The sequence below is a fragment of the Heptranchias perlo genome, chromosome 3 (genome assembly GCF_035084215.1).
Source record: "Heptranchias perlo isolate sHepPer1 chromosome 3, sHepPer1.hap1, whole genome shotgun sequence".
Lineage (NCBI taxonomy): Eukaryota > Metazoa > Chordata > Chondrichthyes > Hexanchiformes > Hexanchidae > Heptranchias > Heptranchias perlo.
In genome coordinates, this window is record NC_090327.1 from 85,320,764 (window position 1) to 85,339,937 (window position 19,174).

Sequence of the window (19,174 nt, forward strand, 5' to 3'; positions counted from 1 at the left end):
AAGTGTGTTAACCAGGGTTCAGGGTAAGCACATTCCTTATAAAGTGAAGGGCAAGGCTGGTAGAAGTAGGGAACCTTGGATGACTCGGGGGATTGAGGCCCTAGTCAAAAAGAAGAAGGAGGCACATGACATGCATAGGCAGCTGGGATCAAGTGGATCCCTTGAAGAGTATAGAGATTGCCGGAGTAGAGTTAAGAGAGAAATCAGGAGGGCAAAAAGGGGACATGAGATTGCTTTGGCAGATAAGGCAAAGGAGAATCCAAAGAGCTTTTACAAATACATAAAGGGCAAAAGAGTAACTAGGGAGAAAGTAGGGCCTCTTACGGATCAACAAGGTCATCTATGTGCAGAACCACAAGAGATGGGTGAGATCCTAAATGAATATTTCACATCGGTATTTACGATTGAGAAAGGCATGGATGTTAGGGTACTTGGGGAAATAAATAGTGATGTCTTGAGGAGTGAACATATTAGAGAGGGAGGTGCTGGACATCTTAACGCGCATCAAGGTAGATAAATCTCCGGGACCTGATGAAATGTATCCCAGGACGTTATGGGAGGTTAGGGAGGAAATTGCGGGTCCCCTAGCAGAGATATTTGAATCATCGACAGCTACAGGTGAGGTGCCTGAAGATTGGAGGGTAGCAAATGTTGTGCCTTTGTTTAAGAAGGGTGGCAGGGAAAAGCCTGGGAACTACAGACCGGTGAGCCCGACATCTGTAGTGGGTAAGTTGTTCGAGAGACAGGATCTACAGGCATTTGGAGAGGCAGGGACTGATTAGGAACAGTCAGCATGGTTTTGTGAGAGGAAAATCATGTCTCACGAATTTGATTGAGTTTTTTGAAGGGGTAACCAAGAAGATAGATGAGGGCTGTGCAGTAGACGTGGTCTACATGGACTTTAGCAAAGCCTTTGACAAGGTACCGCATGGTAGGTTGTTACATAAGGTTAAATCTCACGGGATCCAAGGTGAGGTAGCCAATTGGATACAAAATTGGATTGACAACAGAAGACAGAGGGTGGTTGTAGAGGGGTGTTTTTCAAACTGGAGGCCTGTGACCAGCGGTGTGCCTCAGGGATCGGTGCTGGGTCCGCTGTTATTTGTTATTTATATTAATGATTTGGATGAGAATTTAGGAGGCATGGTTAGTAAGTTTGCAGATGACACCAAGATTGGTGGCATTGTGGACAGTGAAGAAGGTTATCTAGGATTGCAACGGGATCTTGATAAATTGGGCCAGTGGGCCGATGAATGGCAGATGGAGTTTAATTTAGATAAACGTGAGGTGATGCATTTTGGTAGATCGAATCGGGCCAGGACCTACTCCGTTAATGGTAGGGCGTTGGGGAGAGTTATAGAACAAAGAGATCTAGGAGTACAGGTTCATAGCTCCTTGAAAGTGGAGTCACAGGTGGATAGGGTGGTGAAGAAGGCATTCGGCATGCTTGGTTTCATTGGTCAGAACATTGAATACAGGAGTTGGGATGTCTTGTTGAAGTTGTACAAGACATTAGTAAGGCCACACTTGGAATACTGTGTACAGTTCTGGTCACCCTATTATAGAAAGGATATTATTAAACTAGAAAGAGTGCAGAAAAGATTTACTAAGATGCTACCGGGACTTGATGGTTTGACTTATAGGGAGAGGTTGGATAGACTGAGACTTTTTTCCCTGGAGAGTAGGAGGTTAAGGGGTGATCTTATAGAAGTCTATAAAATAATGAGGGGCATAGATAAGGTCGATAGTCAAAATCTTTCCCCAAAGGTAGGGGAGTCTATAACGAGGGGGCATATTTTTAAGGTGAGAGGGGAGAGATACAAAAGGGTCCAGAGGGGCAGTTTTTTTCACTCAAAGGGTGGTGAGTGTCTGGAACGAGCTGCCAGAGGCAGTAGTAGAGGCGGGTACAATTTTGTCTTTTAAAAAGCATTTGGACAGTTACATGGGTAAGGTGGGTATAGAGGGATATGGGCCAAGTGCAGGCAATTGGGACTAGCTTAGTGGTATAAACTGGGCGACACGGACATGTTGGGCCGAAGGGCCTGTTTCCATGTTGTAAACTTCTATGATTCTATAGAGCTATGCTCCTGGCATTTCCCTCCTTCACTACTTCCTCCCACTGCCGCATGAGCAGATGTCTGGAGGGCCTCCTGCCCCCTGCAGATACAGGATGTCCCTCCTTCTCTCCACCCCTTGCACCAAGGCCTCCAGTGCAGAGAACCTTGGTGTACGCTCTCTCCTAGGTGCAGCCATTCTTCAAAATATCACAGCACAGTTTCAGTTTTGAAATGACTCCCACCACTTTTTGCAGCCACAATGCACCGTCCCTTTAAGGAGTTGCAGGCTGCCTTTAAGCACAAGCCATTCACGATATCAGGGCCCCCTGCTGATGCATGCAGCCAATCATTCAAAACAGCAGGCAGCAAGAATGTAATGTGCTGCCTGCATCGCAACAACTGGCTGCAGTTTAATCGCGCACCGCGATCCCTGTGCCCATTTACAGGGGTTATCCAATTTAACCCCCATAGCTTCCTGTCGATGTGATTTATTTGCAGGTTCAATTGCAAGATGCATTGTACACTTGTGATAGCCACACTTGCTCATATATACCCTGTTACATGTATAGCAAAATAAATCCTGCCAGTGAGGTTTCTCTTCATGTTGAGATTTTTTTTTAAATCAGAAAAAGTAAATAGAAAGATGCAAAACCATGTGAAAAATTTACATAACAGCAATTGAATTCTTACCTATTTTTTATTCCAAACTGAGTTTAAAATATATACAAACATAATGTTCACTTCAACATACATTAGACTCAAATAATATTCCAATTTCTATTTCTTTTAATCTTAATATGATTTTACTCTAGAAGTAACAGCACCACATTTTTATTTTCTTTGAAAACAGACAGAAGTTTCTGTAGGGAAGAATTATTTTAAAGGACTCTTTTTCTACTGCAATTTTTGCACAGAACACATTACCAATATTTGGAGATACCTGTGCAACAGCAACAAGATAAAAGTGCTAAGATATACAAATGATTACAGGTGCTGTGCGAGCCCCTTGCCGTATTTTTAATAGCTCACTGCAGTCTGGGATGGTTCTCGTAGATTGGAAGGAGGCTAATGTATTCCCCATCTTTAAAAAAGGAGACAAGATGGACCCGGGTAACTATAGGCCGATTAGTTTGACATCAGTAATAGGAAAGATGCTTGAGGGAATCATTAGGGATGTAATATATGATTGCTTGAATAGAGAGCGACTTATTAGGGACACCCAACCTGGCTTCAAAAAAGTCATTTCTTACAAATTTGATTATGTTTATTGAAGAAGTCACCAAGATGGTGGATGAGGGAAGCCCAGTAGCCATTGTCTACTTGGACTTCCAAAAAGCTTTTGATAAAAGGTACCACACAAGAGGCTTCTCTACAAGATCGAAGCCTCTGGTATTAGTGGTAATATATTGAGCTGGATTGAGAACTGGCTGGAAGTGCATAGGCAGGAAGTAGTTATCGATGGATTTGGATATGTTTTGAGACCAGTCACCAGTGGTGTCCTGCAGAGATTGGTGTTGGGACCATTGCTATTTACTATTTTTATTAATGATATAGATATAGGTGTTGGGGGCACGATCTGTAAATTTACAGATACCAAAATCAGTGAGAGTGTCAGGAGTGTAGACGAAGCTCGACTGCTTCAGGCGGAACTTGATGTGTTGGAGGATTGGGCTTGTGACTGGCAAATGATGTTTAATTTGGAAAAGTGTAGAGTTATGCATGTGGACAGGGCAGATACTCAACATACATACACCCTTCAGGGAACAGCATTAAAGCAGGTGGAGAAAGAGCGCACTCTGGGCGTTAGAGTGCAAAGATCTCGCAAGGTTAATAACCAATGCACTGAAGCGATAGCTAGAGCGAATAGTGGGTTGGGAGGCATTTATAGGACAATTGACGAAGACTAAGCGTACAATTTTGTCCTCGTACAAGACCTTGGTCAGGCCTCTGTTGGAATACTGTGTCCAGTTTTGGTCTCCTCACATGGTGTGTGATATTGAGGCTTTGGAATGGATGCAGAGGGCCACTAGACTAATTTCCAGTTTAAAGTATCTTCATTATCAAGATACATTGAGTTACATCAAAACTACAGTGCAGAAACAGGCCATTCGGCCCAACTGGTCTATGCCAAGGTTTATGCTCCACACGAGCCTCCTCCCTCCCTACTTCATCTAACCCTAATAGCATACTCTTTTTATTTCTTTCTCCCTCCTCTGCTTATCTGGTTTCCTCTTAAATGTATCTATGCTATTTGCCTCAACTACTCCTTGTGGTAGCACGTTCCGCATTCTTACCACTCTTTGGGTAAAGGAGTTTCTCCTGAATTGCCTATTGGATTGCTTAGTGACTATTTTATATTTATGACCTCTCCCCACAAGTGGAAACATTTTCTCTACTTCTACCCTATCAAACCCTCTCATTATCTTAACCTCTATCAGGTCACCACTCAGCCTTCTCGTTCCTAAAGTAAAGAGCCCCAGCCTTTTCTGATAGGTATATCGTCACAGTTTTGGTATCATCCTTGTGAATCTTTTTAGCACCCTCCCCAATGCCTCTATCTTTTCTATAGGATGGAGACCAGAACTGTGCACAGTACTCCAAGTATGGTCTGACTCAGGTCCTATACAAGTTTAACATAACTTCCCTGCTTTTCAATTCTATCCCTCTAGAAAATGAACCCCAGTGTTTAGTTTGCCTTTTTATGGTCTTATTAACCTGCGTCACTACTTTTAGTGATTTCTGTATCTGTACCCAGAGATCCCTTTGCTCCTCTATCTCATTCAGACTCTTATGATTCAAGCAGTATGTGGCCTCCTTATTCTTCCTACCAAAATGCACCACCTCACACTTATCCATATTGAAATTTATTTGCCAATTACACACCCATTCTGCAAGTTTATTAATGTCCTCTTGCATTTTGATGCATTATTCTTTTGTATTAAGTACAACCCCTTGGTTAATGTAAATGGAGAACAGTAGTACCGCCACCGCTCCCTGTGGAACACTTCCCACCTATTGCCTGAGTAGTTACCCTTAACCCCTACTCTGTTTTGTAGCCAACTTGCTATCCATTCTGTTACATGTCCCCTGACTCCACATGCTTTGACCTTAGTCATGAGTCCATAATGCTGTACCTTACCGATAGGCTAAGAGAGCTGGGACTCTACACTCGAGAAGTGTAGACTTAGGGGTGCTGATCGAAATTTATATGATGAAGGGAATAGTTCGAATTGACAGTTTGTTTTAATAGGTTAGGGAGGACCAAGGGTCACAATTTTAAGTTGTATAAGGCCAGATCTTGGTTAGGTGTCAGGAGGTGGTTCTTTTCCCAGAGAATAGTGGACCTCTGAAACAGGCTGCTGGCTCGTGAAGTAGACGCCAACTCTCTGAATTACTTCAAGCGAGAGCTGGACCTGTTTCTGGCTGGGGCGGAGATCACCTCGTAGAAAAGGTATGTAATGCACAGAATTATCAGGGCCAGAGTGACCTCCTGGACTAGTTTTGATCGCCAAAGAGGTCAGGGAGGAATTTTCCAGATTCCCCCCCCCCCCCACCACCAATTGGCCTGGATTTTTAATCTTTTTTTGCCTCTCCCAGGAGATCACATGGTTTTGGGTGGGGTGGGGTGAGGAATGTATATATTATAATACACAAAGTATAATTGTGTGGGACAGGCTGGATGGACCAGAGGATCTTTTCCTGTCCGTCATTGTCCGTATGGATGTTATCGGTACAAGTAAAAAGCATTATGCTGTATATATAACCAAAATAAGGAGATTGAAACCAAAATCATTAGGTAATTCGTAAATAATAGATTCATAAATCTGTTAAAGTTGGGAAAGGATAAACTGGGTAACTACAGACCAGTTAATATATCAGTTGTGGACAAATTCCTAGAATCCAAAAGTTGAGATAAAATTAGTGAGCATTTAGAAATGCACGGATTAATCAAGTTCAATCAGCATGGATTTGTTTAAGGGAAGTCATTTTTGAAGAAATAATCAATTCGATAAAGGGAATGTAATTGATGTGGTGTACATGGATTTTCAGAAGGCATTCGATACAGTGCCTCAAAGGAGGCATGAAACAAGCAGTCAGGAGTGTGGGATATTGCTCAGACTGGAGATGGGTTAGAAGTGATGTTCCCAAGGGGTCAGTACTGGGTTCACCTTTGTTCTTGGCATGCAAAGATGATGTGGACTTGGGCATATAAACACAATACTGAAATTCACTGAAAGACTTAAAGATACTGTGACTATAAGTTCAACTTTGGCACAGTGGTAGCACTCTAGCCTCTGAGTCAGAAGGCTGTGGATTAAAACCCCACTTCAAAGATTTCAGCACATACAACATCCTTGCATTACAACAGTGACTATACTTCAAAAGTACTTCATTGGCTGTAAAGCACCTTGGGATGTCCTGAGATCATGAAAGGTGCTATAGAAAGGCAAGTCTTTATTTTCTTTAATCTAGGCTGATACTTCATTGCAATTCTGAGGAAGCATGGCACTGTTGGAAAGTTCCATCTTTCATACGAGAAGTTAAACAGTGGCTCCATTTGCCCTCTCAGGTGGACGTAAAAGATACCATGGCATTATTCCAAGAAGAGCTGGGGAGTTCTCCAACTGTCCTGGCCAGCTTCTATCCCTCAAATCAATACCAACAAAACTGATTATCTGGTCATTTACCTCATTGCTGTTTGTGTGGCTTTGCTGTGTACAAATTGGCTGCTGCATTTCCTTACAATGCAACAGTGGCTACACTGTTTGTAAAGCACTTTGGGATGTCTTGAGGCACTATATACATGCAAGTTGTCGCGCTCTAACAATATACTGTCAGATAGTAATTGAATCTCATACCATTTTATCAGGAATTTATTATGGAAATAATCTGAACGAGCATCTGGCCTAGCATTTTTTCATTTAAAAAGGAACAATATTTCTTTAATAATCAATTGTATTCAGTTAAAAAAACAATTTCATGAGCAATAGTAAGAATGATGATCATTTGCACCTATTGCACAAATATAATAGAACCACAAAAGCATGGAAATTTTGAAAGTAAAGACAAAGGTTACTGTTATACCCATCCTGATATCATTGTAGTGATTGCCAGTCTTCAACTGCCAAGTGATATAGCCTATTGGTTCAAACTTCAAACATATTTACCATTATCTTCAGTACATCCAAGTATTATTAACGTATTTGGAGGCAATGAGCTCTATCACTGACAAGCTGTTGTCTGTCTAGTGCAATAGTATCAAAATAGCCTATTAATAAACACTGACAAAATGAAGCATTTATGTTTTTGTTAGATTATATATTGGCTCAGTTACTGCTGGCCACAATATACACACACAAAGATATGGTCAATTATTGCTAGCTGTTTTCTACAAACTGGATAGAATTTACACTGCAGCCTATCTAATATTCGCACCTTGCAATGCATGGTCTGATTGATCCCTGTCCTGGTATAATACGAACAATGTAGCAGGTAATGCAAAATATTCACTATAGATCCTCCATAACATCTACTAGATTATGGTTTCCCTGCCACTAGTTGCTAGGCAGCAAATGTGCTTGTGAATTTTGAAATTCTACATCCACTAGCAATATTCAGTGATTAACCACCTGAAGATTACTGCTAATGTCAATGCGCACTTTTAAAATTAAATTATAACCTGGTCTCTGAGTGCTCTTTGTGACTAGTCCTTCAATTACTTCTTTTTTATTAAGACCCATTTGACAAAGTAGCTCTGGGAACAAATCAGATTTTAATTGTGTATTGATCCGCAACATAACCCTCAAAGTTCACGACCAATGCAGTGAAGCTATAACTAAAGCAAATAGGGTACTGGGCTGCAGTCACAGGGCTATTCAATATAAAATGAAATACAACATTTTGTCCTTGTACAAGACCTTGGTTAGGCCTCATTTAGAATATTCTTTTGGTCCCCTCAGATTATGGGTAATATTGAGGCTTTGGAAAAGATTCAGGGTAGGGCCACAAGACTGATTCCTAGTTTAAAACACCCTAGTTATCGATATAGGCTTAAAAAGCTGGGTTTGTTTACTTTAGAGCAGCATAGACTCAGGAGCGATTTAATGGAAATCTATAAAATAATGAAGGTGTTCGATTGCATCCATGTTGACAAATTATTTCAATTAGATAGCTGGGGAGGATCAGGGGTTGCGCTTATAAAGGTATGTAAAAGGTAAAACAGCGGTTCTGTTTCCAGAAAATTGCTGAGCTTTGGAACGAGTTGCCAACTCGGGCGGCAAGAACTGATTCAACGTACACCTTCAAAAGACAGCTAGACTGGCTCCTGGCAACAACAGAGATCACATAGTACGAGGTAGCTGCCGAAAAACACAAGTCATGATTAATGTGATTTCCTGGACTAGTTTTGATCGCTAGGGGGGGGGGGGGGGGGGGGAGTTGGAGGAATTTTCCAGATTTTTCCCCCTAATTGGTCTTGGGTTTTTATCTGTTTTTTTCTCCCCTCCCAGGAGGGGACATGGCTCCTGGTGGGTAGGGAGTACGATACATAAGCCATTACGACTGCATCGGACTGGCTGGATGGACCAGTTGGTCTTTTCCTGTCTGACATTTTTGTATGTTTCTATGCAAATACTATGACTCAGAAGGGACTGAACAGAGTTGAGACAGTGTATAACACCTTATGAAAGAGAACAGGATCAGAAACATATAGAATGCAGCATTTCTGTATAACAAAAACAAAAAATAAATACAATTATGAGGATGAAGGCAGAAGAATTTGCTTTCGCTTCCTCTTTACATTTTAGATAAGATAACCAAATTTTTCACCTCGACCAATTTTCTTCCCTTACACCTCTTCTCAAAGCACTGGCTCAGGCATGGGGACAGTTCCATGAGTGCCAGTTGCCTTCTAATACCTCTAATAGCCATTCTTCACATGTACTCCTGGCTAGTAAACTCAACAGGATATTTCATTGCAGATATCAGAACAGTCAAACTGGATCTTGTACTAACTAAATGTCCACAAACTCTCCAGCTACGGTCACTAGGCAGGGACTACGAATGGGATCCCTGGCCAATTCTGAAGATAGCTGTGGAGCCTCCATTACTCACCTAGAATCAGAATAGATTCATAGAATCGTTACAGCACAGGAGGAGGCCATTCAGCCCATTCCGGCACTTTGTAAGAGCAATCCAGTTAGTCCCATTCCTCCGCTCTTTCCCCGTAGCCATGCAAATTTATTTCCCTCCCTTCAACTATTTATCCAATTCCTTTTTGAAAGCCGCAATTGAATCTGCATCCACCACCCTGTCAGGCAAAGCATTCCAGAACATAACTACTTGTTGCGTAAAAAAGTTTCTCATGTCGTCCTTGGTTCTTTTGCCTATCACTTTAAATCTGTGCCCTCTGGTTCTTGACTCTTCCGCCAGTGGAAACAGTTTCTCTTCAGTTACTTCATCTAAACCCTTCATAATTTTGAACACTTCGATCAAATTTCCTCACAACCTTCTCTGGTCTAAAGGAGAACAATCCCAGCTTCTCCAGTCTATCCACGTAACTGAAGTCCCTCATCCCTAGAACCATTCTGGTAAATCTTTCTGCACTCTAAGGCAGTCAACATCCTTCCTATCGTGTGCTGCCCAGAATTGGACACAATACTCCAGTTGTGGCCGAACCAGTGCGCATATACCCCAGGTGTCTCTGTTCCTGCACCCCCTTTAGAACTATACCATTTAGTTTATATTGCCTCTCCTCGTTCTTCCTGCCAAAACGTATCGCTTCGCACTTCTGAATTAAATTTCATCTGCCACGTGTCCGCTCATTCCACCAGCCTGTCTATGTCCTCTTGAAGTCTATTACTATCCTCCTCACTGTTTACTACACTTCCAAGTTTTGTGTCATCTGCAAATTTTGAAATTGTGCCAGGACACCCAAGTCCAAGTCACTTATATCAAAAAACCTGACGGAGATCTCTTAACTCAGCACAAACCATGGGTCAAGCGCAGGAAACTTCCCAGTTAATCTGGCTCAAACACAGCAATGTTTTGTAATGGTTGCAGTAGAAACATTTAACATTCTATTCTGAGCTGCTAGGATTTGAATAATCCGATCTCTCAGTTATTCATTAACTGATCCACAAAAGGGACCAAAAATCCTATTTGTTTTTTTGATAAGATGCCTGTTCTTTTTGTCGCAATAAATGAACCAACAGAATAGCTGCTGGAGAATATAATTTCGATAGAAATAACTGAAGACAATAAATCACAACGGACCTGCAATAATGATGCTTTAACATTTCTCGAGCAGCTAATGAGCCACTAAACCAGTAAAAACGCTAGAATGTTGGTTAACCTAACTGTGGAGTGCTCAACAATAATAGAAAATAGATCACCAGCAAACAAAATCAGGTTACCAACCAGGCCCTGCAAATTCTGTTGAAGTTTGAGTGTTGCAAGGTACATTTTTTTTTGGGGGGGGGGGGGGGGGGGGGGGGGGAAAAGGAGAAAAGTGACCCCCCAAGATATGCATAGCAGGATGCAACTAAGAGCATGACAGATAATGAACTCTATCCATCATGACAAGCATCTGGACCCAAGCAGGAAACAAACTGCACAGCTTATAAATGGTAAAGCATGAGTACCACTGTATGGTGGCAGCACAGGACATACATGCATATGATGGAAAGTGGTAAAATCTTTATGTATAAATAAGCTATATTCAGAGAAATGTTAACAAGAGTGAAGTAATGTATTTAATGTGAAACTAGTGGGGTTATAGAAATTACATTACACATGCCATGATGATAGCGAGAATGTACTGCAGGGAGGAATTTTGATGTGCCAAATCAGCACTTTTCAGTCCCCACTGCTCTCACGAAAGACAAAACTTGCATATATGAACGCAGTGTGAACCAGGTGATGGATCTCCAAACTATAAACCACTACAAGAAAATCATTACAAGAAAATTATTGTCTGTTTGAGGGGAAAAGCTTGGAAGACTTGAAGGCCTGTGGAGTTTGTGGTACGCTATTCAGATATTCTGTGAGTTGCATGATGCTACATTACACAATAATTTTTTTTAAAAATTCATTCTCAGGATGTGGGCATTTATTGCCCATCCCTAGTTGCTGAGGTGGGCCTTCCTGAATCACTGCAGTCTATGTGGTGAAGGTGCTCCCACAATGTTGTTAGGTAGGGAGTACCAGGATTTTGACCCAGCCACGATAAAGGAATGGAGATACATGTCCAAGTCAGGATGGTGTGTGACTTGGAGGGAAATTTGGAGGTGATGGCGCTCCCATGCATCTGCTGCCTGTATCCTTCTAGGTGGTGGAAGTCGCCAGTTTGGGATAAGCTGTCGAAGAAGCCTTGTGACTTGCAGCAGTGCATCCTGTAGATAGTATACGTTGCAGCCACGGTGCACTGGTGGTGGACGAGATGCCGATTAAGTGGGCTGCTTTGTCCTGGATAGTGTCGATCTTCTTGAGTGTTGTTGGAGTTGCACCAGGCAAGTGGAGAGTATTCTTTCACACTCCTGACTTGTGCCTTGTAAGTTTTGGGGAGTCAAGAGGTAGGCCACTTGTCACAGAACACCAAGCCTCTGACCTGCTCTAGTACCCCCAGCATTTGTGTGTCCTGTCCACAAAAAGCAGGACAAATTCAATCCAGCCAATCACCACCCTAATCAGCCTACTCCCAAACACCAAAGTGATGGTAGGAGACTAAAAAAAACTGTGCATGACTCACTTCTGTCACTGCCATGGGTGGTGAAGCTTACTAACTCCAAGTCTAAGGTGTAATACTTACTTTTTGATTTTACTGTGCAGCATAAGTTTCCCATTAATGACCCTAACGAGTTATTAAAAAAATGGCCTCCACTTTTCACAAATGTTCAAAAGTCCATTTTTGGAGGAATGGTCAGAACAGCACTGAACAGATAAAACATTAGCATTTCTGGCTTACATTCCACTTCTTTTTAAACTTGGCTACATTTTTGCACCATAGTTAGCAGATTTACACATAGGAGAATAAGTAAAACAAAAAGAAGACAAGTAACAATTAGAATATGACACTTGGCCATTTCTTCATGTTCTTCAATAGTATTCATTTATTTTAGTAGCTATTACTTCTATATAAATCAAAACAGTTTCCTCTGTCCAAGAGTGTTCATTATACCCTCCCCTCCAGAAGAAACCTGATGAGAATTCAGATTGCATTCTGTTATAACTTTTCATGTTTTAGCTTATTGGACAGACTTTATAATCAATTTCAATATAGAGGATTATTTCATTAATTTACTGTTCATCTCAAAAGAATAAAGATTATTTTAAGAAAAATAAAAAAATTAAAATTCAATTAGCTCACAACCAAAATGTAGATTAATGACTGAAGAGAATAATTGAAATTACATCTAGCCCAAGATTTATTGCACAAATGAAGTATACTGTTATTTCAATATAATTGTGAGCATTAATTTAATTTAGTGTGAAAATGTAAGTGTAGGGAAAGCTACCCAATTTTCTCCTCCTTCCTCAATGAAAGCACAGATACGTATCAGAAATTACGTTTCAAAATCAATAGAATTCGTAAAACGAGTAGACATAGCATCTAAATTGTAATCTTACCTTACATTGCCATCATGTATTCTCTTATTTGGTAATGTAATTTTATACAGTATAAGAGTTCACATCAGACACACCTTGTGTTTCGGTTAACAGTACTGTAGCAATAAAATACAGCCTTCCCTCTTGATGCAAAGCTATGCCTTCCTGTTCACCCTCAGTGAGTCCAAGAGATACTGCAATGATTCATCTCCTCTACCTCCAACACTATCAGTTTAATAGTTCTACAGCTGCATTTTTCAATCAGTAGGAGCTGAACAAACACCAGCACTGTGCTTGAAGGGACTGGATCAATTACACATGTATCTTCTGACAGTCCAAAATTGCTTTCCCTGATTTCCAACCAGACAGCTTTAATATTTGCAACTCAAATATGTTGCTGAAATGTCAATAGTGAGGGATAGTGATGGACCAAGGACAGGCAGCTGCACTTCTCAATTTTCATCAACAAATGAATAAGTGAACTTGCATTTATATAGGTATAGGATGTAATACACAACAGGCAAATTACATTCTTTTAAGTAGTAGCACAGAGCTGATGCATGCTTATGTGAACTCACACGTACATATGTTCTAATGATCTATAATTTATCTCATGTAAGCACCAAATGGACTTATAGAATGTTAAAGCTCAGAAACTAGCCCATCAAGTCTGTGTGGGTTTATCCTCCATGAGACACCAAGTCTATGCTCACTCCTCATATCCTTTAATATTCCTCTTTTAAAAGGAAATTAGATAGTTGCTTGAAAAAGATATTATGGACTCCATCAACAATATTTTATAGCAGGAATTTCCACATTCTAATCCAGTGTTGTCCAATACGTTAGCTACATGTGGCTAATTGGAAATCCCTATGAGCATGTGTACTTCAATTTTTTTGTGCATTAGTTGGTAGAGTGGTAAGATGAAAAGCAAAGTGCGCGAGTGTTTTTTGGTCATTGTGTGCGCTTTAAGAACATAAGAACATAAGAAATTGGAGCAGGAGTAGGCCAATCGGCCCCTTGAGCCTGCTCCGCCATTCAATAAGATCATGGCTGATCTGATCCCAACCACAAATCTAAAGAACACAAGAAGTAGGAGCAGGACCCGGCCACACAGCCCCTGGGCCCTCTGCGCCACCCACAGGGCATTGACCGATCCGAACTCAGCTTCATGTCCAATTTCCTGCCCGCTCCCCATAACCCCTAATTCCCTTTACTTCTAGAAAACTGTCTATTTCTGTTTTAAATTTATCTAATGATGTAGCTTCCACAGCTTCCTGGGGCAGCAAATTCCACAGACCTACCACCCTCTGAGTGAAGAAGTTTCTCCTCATCTCAGTTTTGAAAGAGCAGCCCCTTATTCTAAGATTATGCCCCCTAGTTCTAGTTTCACCCATCTTTGGGAACATCCTTACCGCATCCACCCGATCAAGCCCCTTCACAATCTTATATGTTTCAATAAGATCGCCTCTCATTCTTCTGAACTCCAATGAGTCGAGTCCCAATCTACTCAACCTCTCCTCATATGTCCGCCCCCTCATCCCCGGGATTAACCGAGTGAACCTTCTTTGTACTGCCTTCTTTTTACTTCCTTGGATACTGCTTAGTGGTTATCGGCTAAAATGTTATGTAACACGAGTGAAAACTTCAGCACTATGGAAGCACCTTGTATGGAGAGGGGAGCCGTCATCGTGGTCAGCTCGACCAATTAGAATAACTGCTTCAGGCCAGCAGAACAAAGCAAGTCCAACCAATAAGAAGCAGCTTCAAAAGGACTCGTTTTGGAAAGGGCAATCAGCATCCAACCGTGTTCTGGATGGAGGAGGGGGTGAGTCTGGCCTGTCTCGCTGTGCGAGTTAACATTCTCAACAGTCACTCTCATGAAGTTAAAATACTGCTCATAACTGCTGGACAAAAATCCTAGAAGTTTCACCAAGATGTACTGTGTCTTAAGTTCATGTCAGAATTCCAAACTTTGGTGAAAGAGAAAGACTGCCGTGTTTCGCACTGAATGCTGGTAGCTGTTTATTAAGTAAATCTACACGTGAAATACATTTACATGTATTGTGTGTAAGGCATTTTCTATTAAAAGTGCACGTGGATAAAATGTATTCGCCGTATCCCCAGCTGTGGCTAGTCAGCAATTTCTATTGGTCAACACTGTTCCAACACATTAGAAAATACATTTTAACAATCTTAATTTGTCACTTTCACTAACCACTAAAAACAATCCATCACTACTTAACTTAATAATAATCTTTCATAATTTTATAGTCATACAGCACAGAAAGAGGCCATTCAGCCCATTGTGCCTGTGCTAGCTCTTTGAAAGAGCTATTCAATTAGTTCCACTCCACTGCAAATTTTCATATTAACATATAGGCCAGACAATCTGACAGCGTCATAGTCACTTTTACTGACATCAGCTTTTTATTTCAAGATTTTTTTTAAAAAACCAAATTCAAAATTCTCAAACTTGCCATGGTGGGATTTTATTTCATGTTTCTCTCTATTATTACTCCAGGCCTCCAGATTACCAGTCTAGTAATATAACCACTATACTACCGTACTACCAAGCCATTCCCTTAGTTTTAAACTGTCTATCGGGTCACCCCTTAACCTTCACAACACGAGTGACAAAAAGCCCTAACATCTCAAGCTTATCTTCATAACTCTAAAGAAAAAAAGACTAGTACTTATATAGCGCCTTTCGTGACCTCAGGATGTCCTAGAACACTTTACAGCCAATGAAGTACTTCTTGAAGTGTAGTCACTGATGCAATATAGGAAATGTGGCAGTCAGTCAATTTGCTCACCACAAAGAGCAATTTGAATGACCAGATAATCTGTTTTAGTGCTGTTGCTTGAGGGCTAAATATTGGCCAGGACACCGGGGAGAACGCCCCTGCACTTCATCGAAATACTGCCATGCGATTTTTTATGTCGAGAGGGCAGATGGAGCCTCGGTTTAATATCTCATCCGAAACACAGCACCGCACTCCCTCATTACTGCACTAAAGTGTCAGACTAGATTTTGTGCCCAAGTCGATGGATTGGGACTTGAACCCACAACCTTCTGACTCAGGCAAGAGTGCTACCACTGAGCCAAACCCAAAACCTAACTACCCCGCCCCTTGCGAATTCCTTGAATCAATACTACAAATTTTCTACTGTTTTTACATCTTCCCTATAATGTCGTGCCAAAATTGGCTACAGGTCACAGAATACAAACATGGCTGCTATCGCTTATTAATCTATAAATACAAGTTCACATTTGAAATACAGATTTGTTAATAATTATTTTTGATTTTGTAACCTGTTAATCTCAGGTTAATATAATGAAGCATTGTAGTATGTTTGGTGCAGTGTGTCACCTAGGGCTGTGGTAGTTCCTCTATACATAATGAAGAGAATAAATTTAGGTGAAAGAGCAGTCGAAAATTACTACAATATCATAACTGAGTAATAGTTAGGTATGTGGCAAAAGCAAGGAAGTAGGGGATGTAGAACACACTAGGCATGTTACAATTTGAATCATTGTCAAGTTGTTAGCATCAGCTTAATGAATGTTAACACTATCTCAGATCAAAATCATTACTATAAACTCATCCCAGTCATAATAGGTAATTAAAGCAACAAAAAAAATTATATGGGTATAACATACTGCAGTTAAAATAGAAAGAAGCTTACCAGTTAACAGTCAAAACCACATATACTTGAGATTTAAAAGCAACCCCACAGAATCAATACCAGGATACCACTGACATGTCTTATTGACTCTCATTTGAGAGTCACAACTCACTGTCATTTCAGGCTCGTGACTTACATGAAGCTTGAACCTGTGAAAGAACTCCCCGAACACATTACTGGTATTCAGTCTTTGATGACTTGCTGTACATTGTGAAGCTGATCAGGTGAATGTTAAGTAGACTAAAAAGCAATATGTTTTGGAGTCAAAAGATGGTAGCATTCACACTTTCTGCCATCTTACAATATATAGTATCAACGTGATCTTTAAATATATCATCTTCATAACAAAAAAGTTAAGCCCTTACCATTCAGGCTGTTCAAACAAAATATGTTTGCATCTTTGGGAGAGTTTAATATTGTACCGCACAGTTGTACAGGAAACTGGAGCACAAATACATGGTGCACTGAATGGCAGAATAAAGGTTTCATTCCCCACTCCACTGAGCTCTTGATCTCAGAGCCACGGGATGGGGGGGTGCTGTGGTGGGAGGGAAAAAGAGAAAACCAAAGGCAGGGTAGTTGCTGGACAACTGTCATGCACAGGGTTTAAAACAACCTCGTGAGGAGCATCATATGTGGAGGTCAGAAACAGATTCTCTGGCTGTCATCTTAACTGCAGGAGGTGGGTATCCACCAAAACCAGATGGAAGAAAAGGGAGGAGAAAAAATTAAAAGGGTAACATATCAACAAATGGCATGGCATGGCATTCAACATTGGAGCACCAATTGGCAGAGGAGTGCTTAGTGTCCATTTGCATTCTTTGAACGTAGGGACAGGAGGAGCACTCTTGTTCCTCCTGGTTCTGCATTCAGGTAAGTATATTTTAAAATCATACTTTGTTCGTTGCAACCTTCACGTGTAGACCTAGTTTTCCTGAATGCAGCCGACTGTCTCTGGGCAAACCAATCTTGTAGAGGGGGCCTCAAACCAGCATTAGTCCCCTTATATTCATATACAAAAGGGACTAACGCTTGTTTCACACATGGGCACTGCACAGCGATTTTTTGGCCTCCACCAATACGGCTGACGGGGCACTCCCTGTTCGTAACGAGCATATGCTTCCTGCCCGCCATGTTGGAAGTTTAGGAGGACATTTAGTGCACAAATTTTCTAGGCCTAAGTCTTTACTTGAAGAATGAAGTAAAACAAGAGATCCAGGCTGTCAGTCTATTCTGTTTAGTACTACCATATACCTAGGCTTCATTGCTAAATTGTCTGATTGATTCAGTATTTGTTTAACATAGTTGACACTACATGCAACCAAAGTAGAGACAAAAGGCCCAATTTTAACCACCCCCCCCCGCCCTTTCTCCTTCACTCCCCCCCCCCACCCCACGGCAGACGAAAACGGGCCGTGTGGGGTAAAATCAGACCAGCGTGGTACTCGCCTTGTTTGCACCACACAATTTCAGGCAACGTGCGAGGTCCTTGTGATGTGCAAATGCAAAAGTCAGAGTCCTTTGATGCATCTAGGACCCAGACAGTACTTGTGTAATCACATGTTTGCTGTATATAGACAGGCAAACCTGGCACCAAGCAGGAGCAGGCCCAGAAGAGGTGTGATTTTAAAAAATGTTATTAGGTTTCTTTGTAGGCCAGGAAGAGCAGGAGTGCTCCTCTAAATCCCACAAAGAAACTTGGGGCCTCACCTACTCCAGGCTTCTCCTTTCCCCTGACCACAATCACCATTTGAAACCTCCAACCAGCGACTTACCTTAGAGCTCGGGACTATCCCTGTGGGTCCCCGGTGACAGCCTTGTACCGGCCAAAATCCCACCCATCTGCCTCATCCGACTCCAGCCTGAACCCAGCGGGAATGATGTCTTGGAATATGGTGATGAGCCCTGGGGGTTAAAATAGCCCAGGTCTCTCACTGGCACGGCCGTATGAGCTTGTGCATGTCCGCCTCCCCACTTTCCACATTGCATTCATGGTTAGAGTTAAAATCGTGGCTAATACGTAGTCCATTATTACAAAGTGAAGTTAAATCCATGATTCAATTTTCAACAGGGAAAAAGAATTTTTTAAAAAAAAATTATGTAACACCTCATTCTGATTAACAATGACTGTATTTAAACCCAAAAATAGATGGAATTGTGGAATGCAATCTCCAGAATACCACTGAAAATCCCAGAATCCCATGTTACAAAAAAAAACAAAATTTGACTTATTCAATCACAATAAATCAACAGCAGAGATGAACAGACTGAATTGTAGAATCGGAACCCCAAAACATACATAAGATTCTGGGAATTTTACATAATATAAATAAAATTTGAGCCAGTCATTGTAAAGTAGTGGCCCTGGCTGTAATGCACAATGCAAACTCGAGATTTCTTAAGCTCAATGCCCATCCCCACCATTTTTTTTGCTGCTTATTCCCTCTATGAAGGGAGCAACTCGGGCTAGCATATGGCTCTGGGACACCAGCAATCCTATGACAATTACTGCAAGTGGCAATTTATCATCTGTGAGCCTAGTGAGTCACAGCTGACCCCAATTTGGTCTTAACCTAATGCTACACACATGAGTTTTCTAGCAGAGGTCACTGAATAGGTATCAGGAGCAGCAGATGTTGCTCATAGTTTTTATCTTGGGACAATGATCCCAATTGTAGTGCTCTCATTGAGATGAACTAATTCAATACAGGTCAGGCGCCACATCTGGGACTTTTATGCTCTGTCTAGTTCAGTACCACATGATGTGATGCTATGTGGATAAAATCATTGCTGGTAAAGATCCTTAAATACTCAGACAGACA

General features: G+C 41.3%; 1 protein-coding gene across 2 annotated transcripts in view; it reads right to left on the reverse strand.

Annotated features, from left to right (window-relative positions):
* pag1 (phosphoprotein membrane anchor with glycosphingolipid microdomains 1) overlaps positions 1-19,174 on the reverse strand; it is a 161,677-nt gene that overhangs the window by 118,133 nt on the left and 24,370 nt on the right. The gene's annotated exons all lie outside the window — the stretch shown is intronic.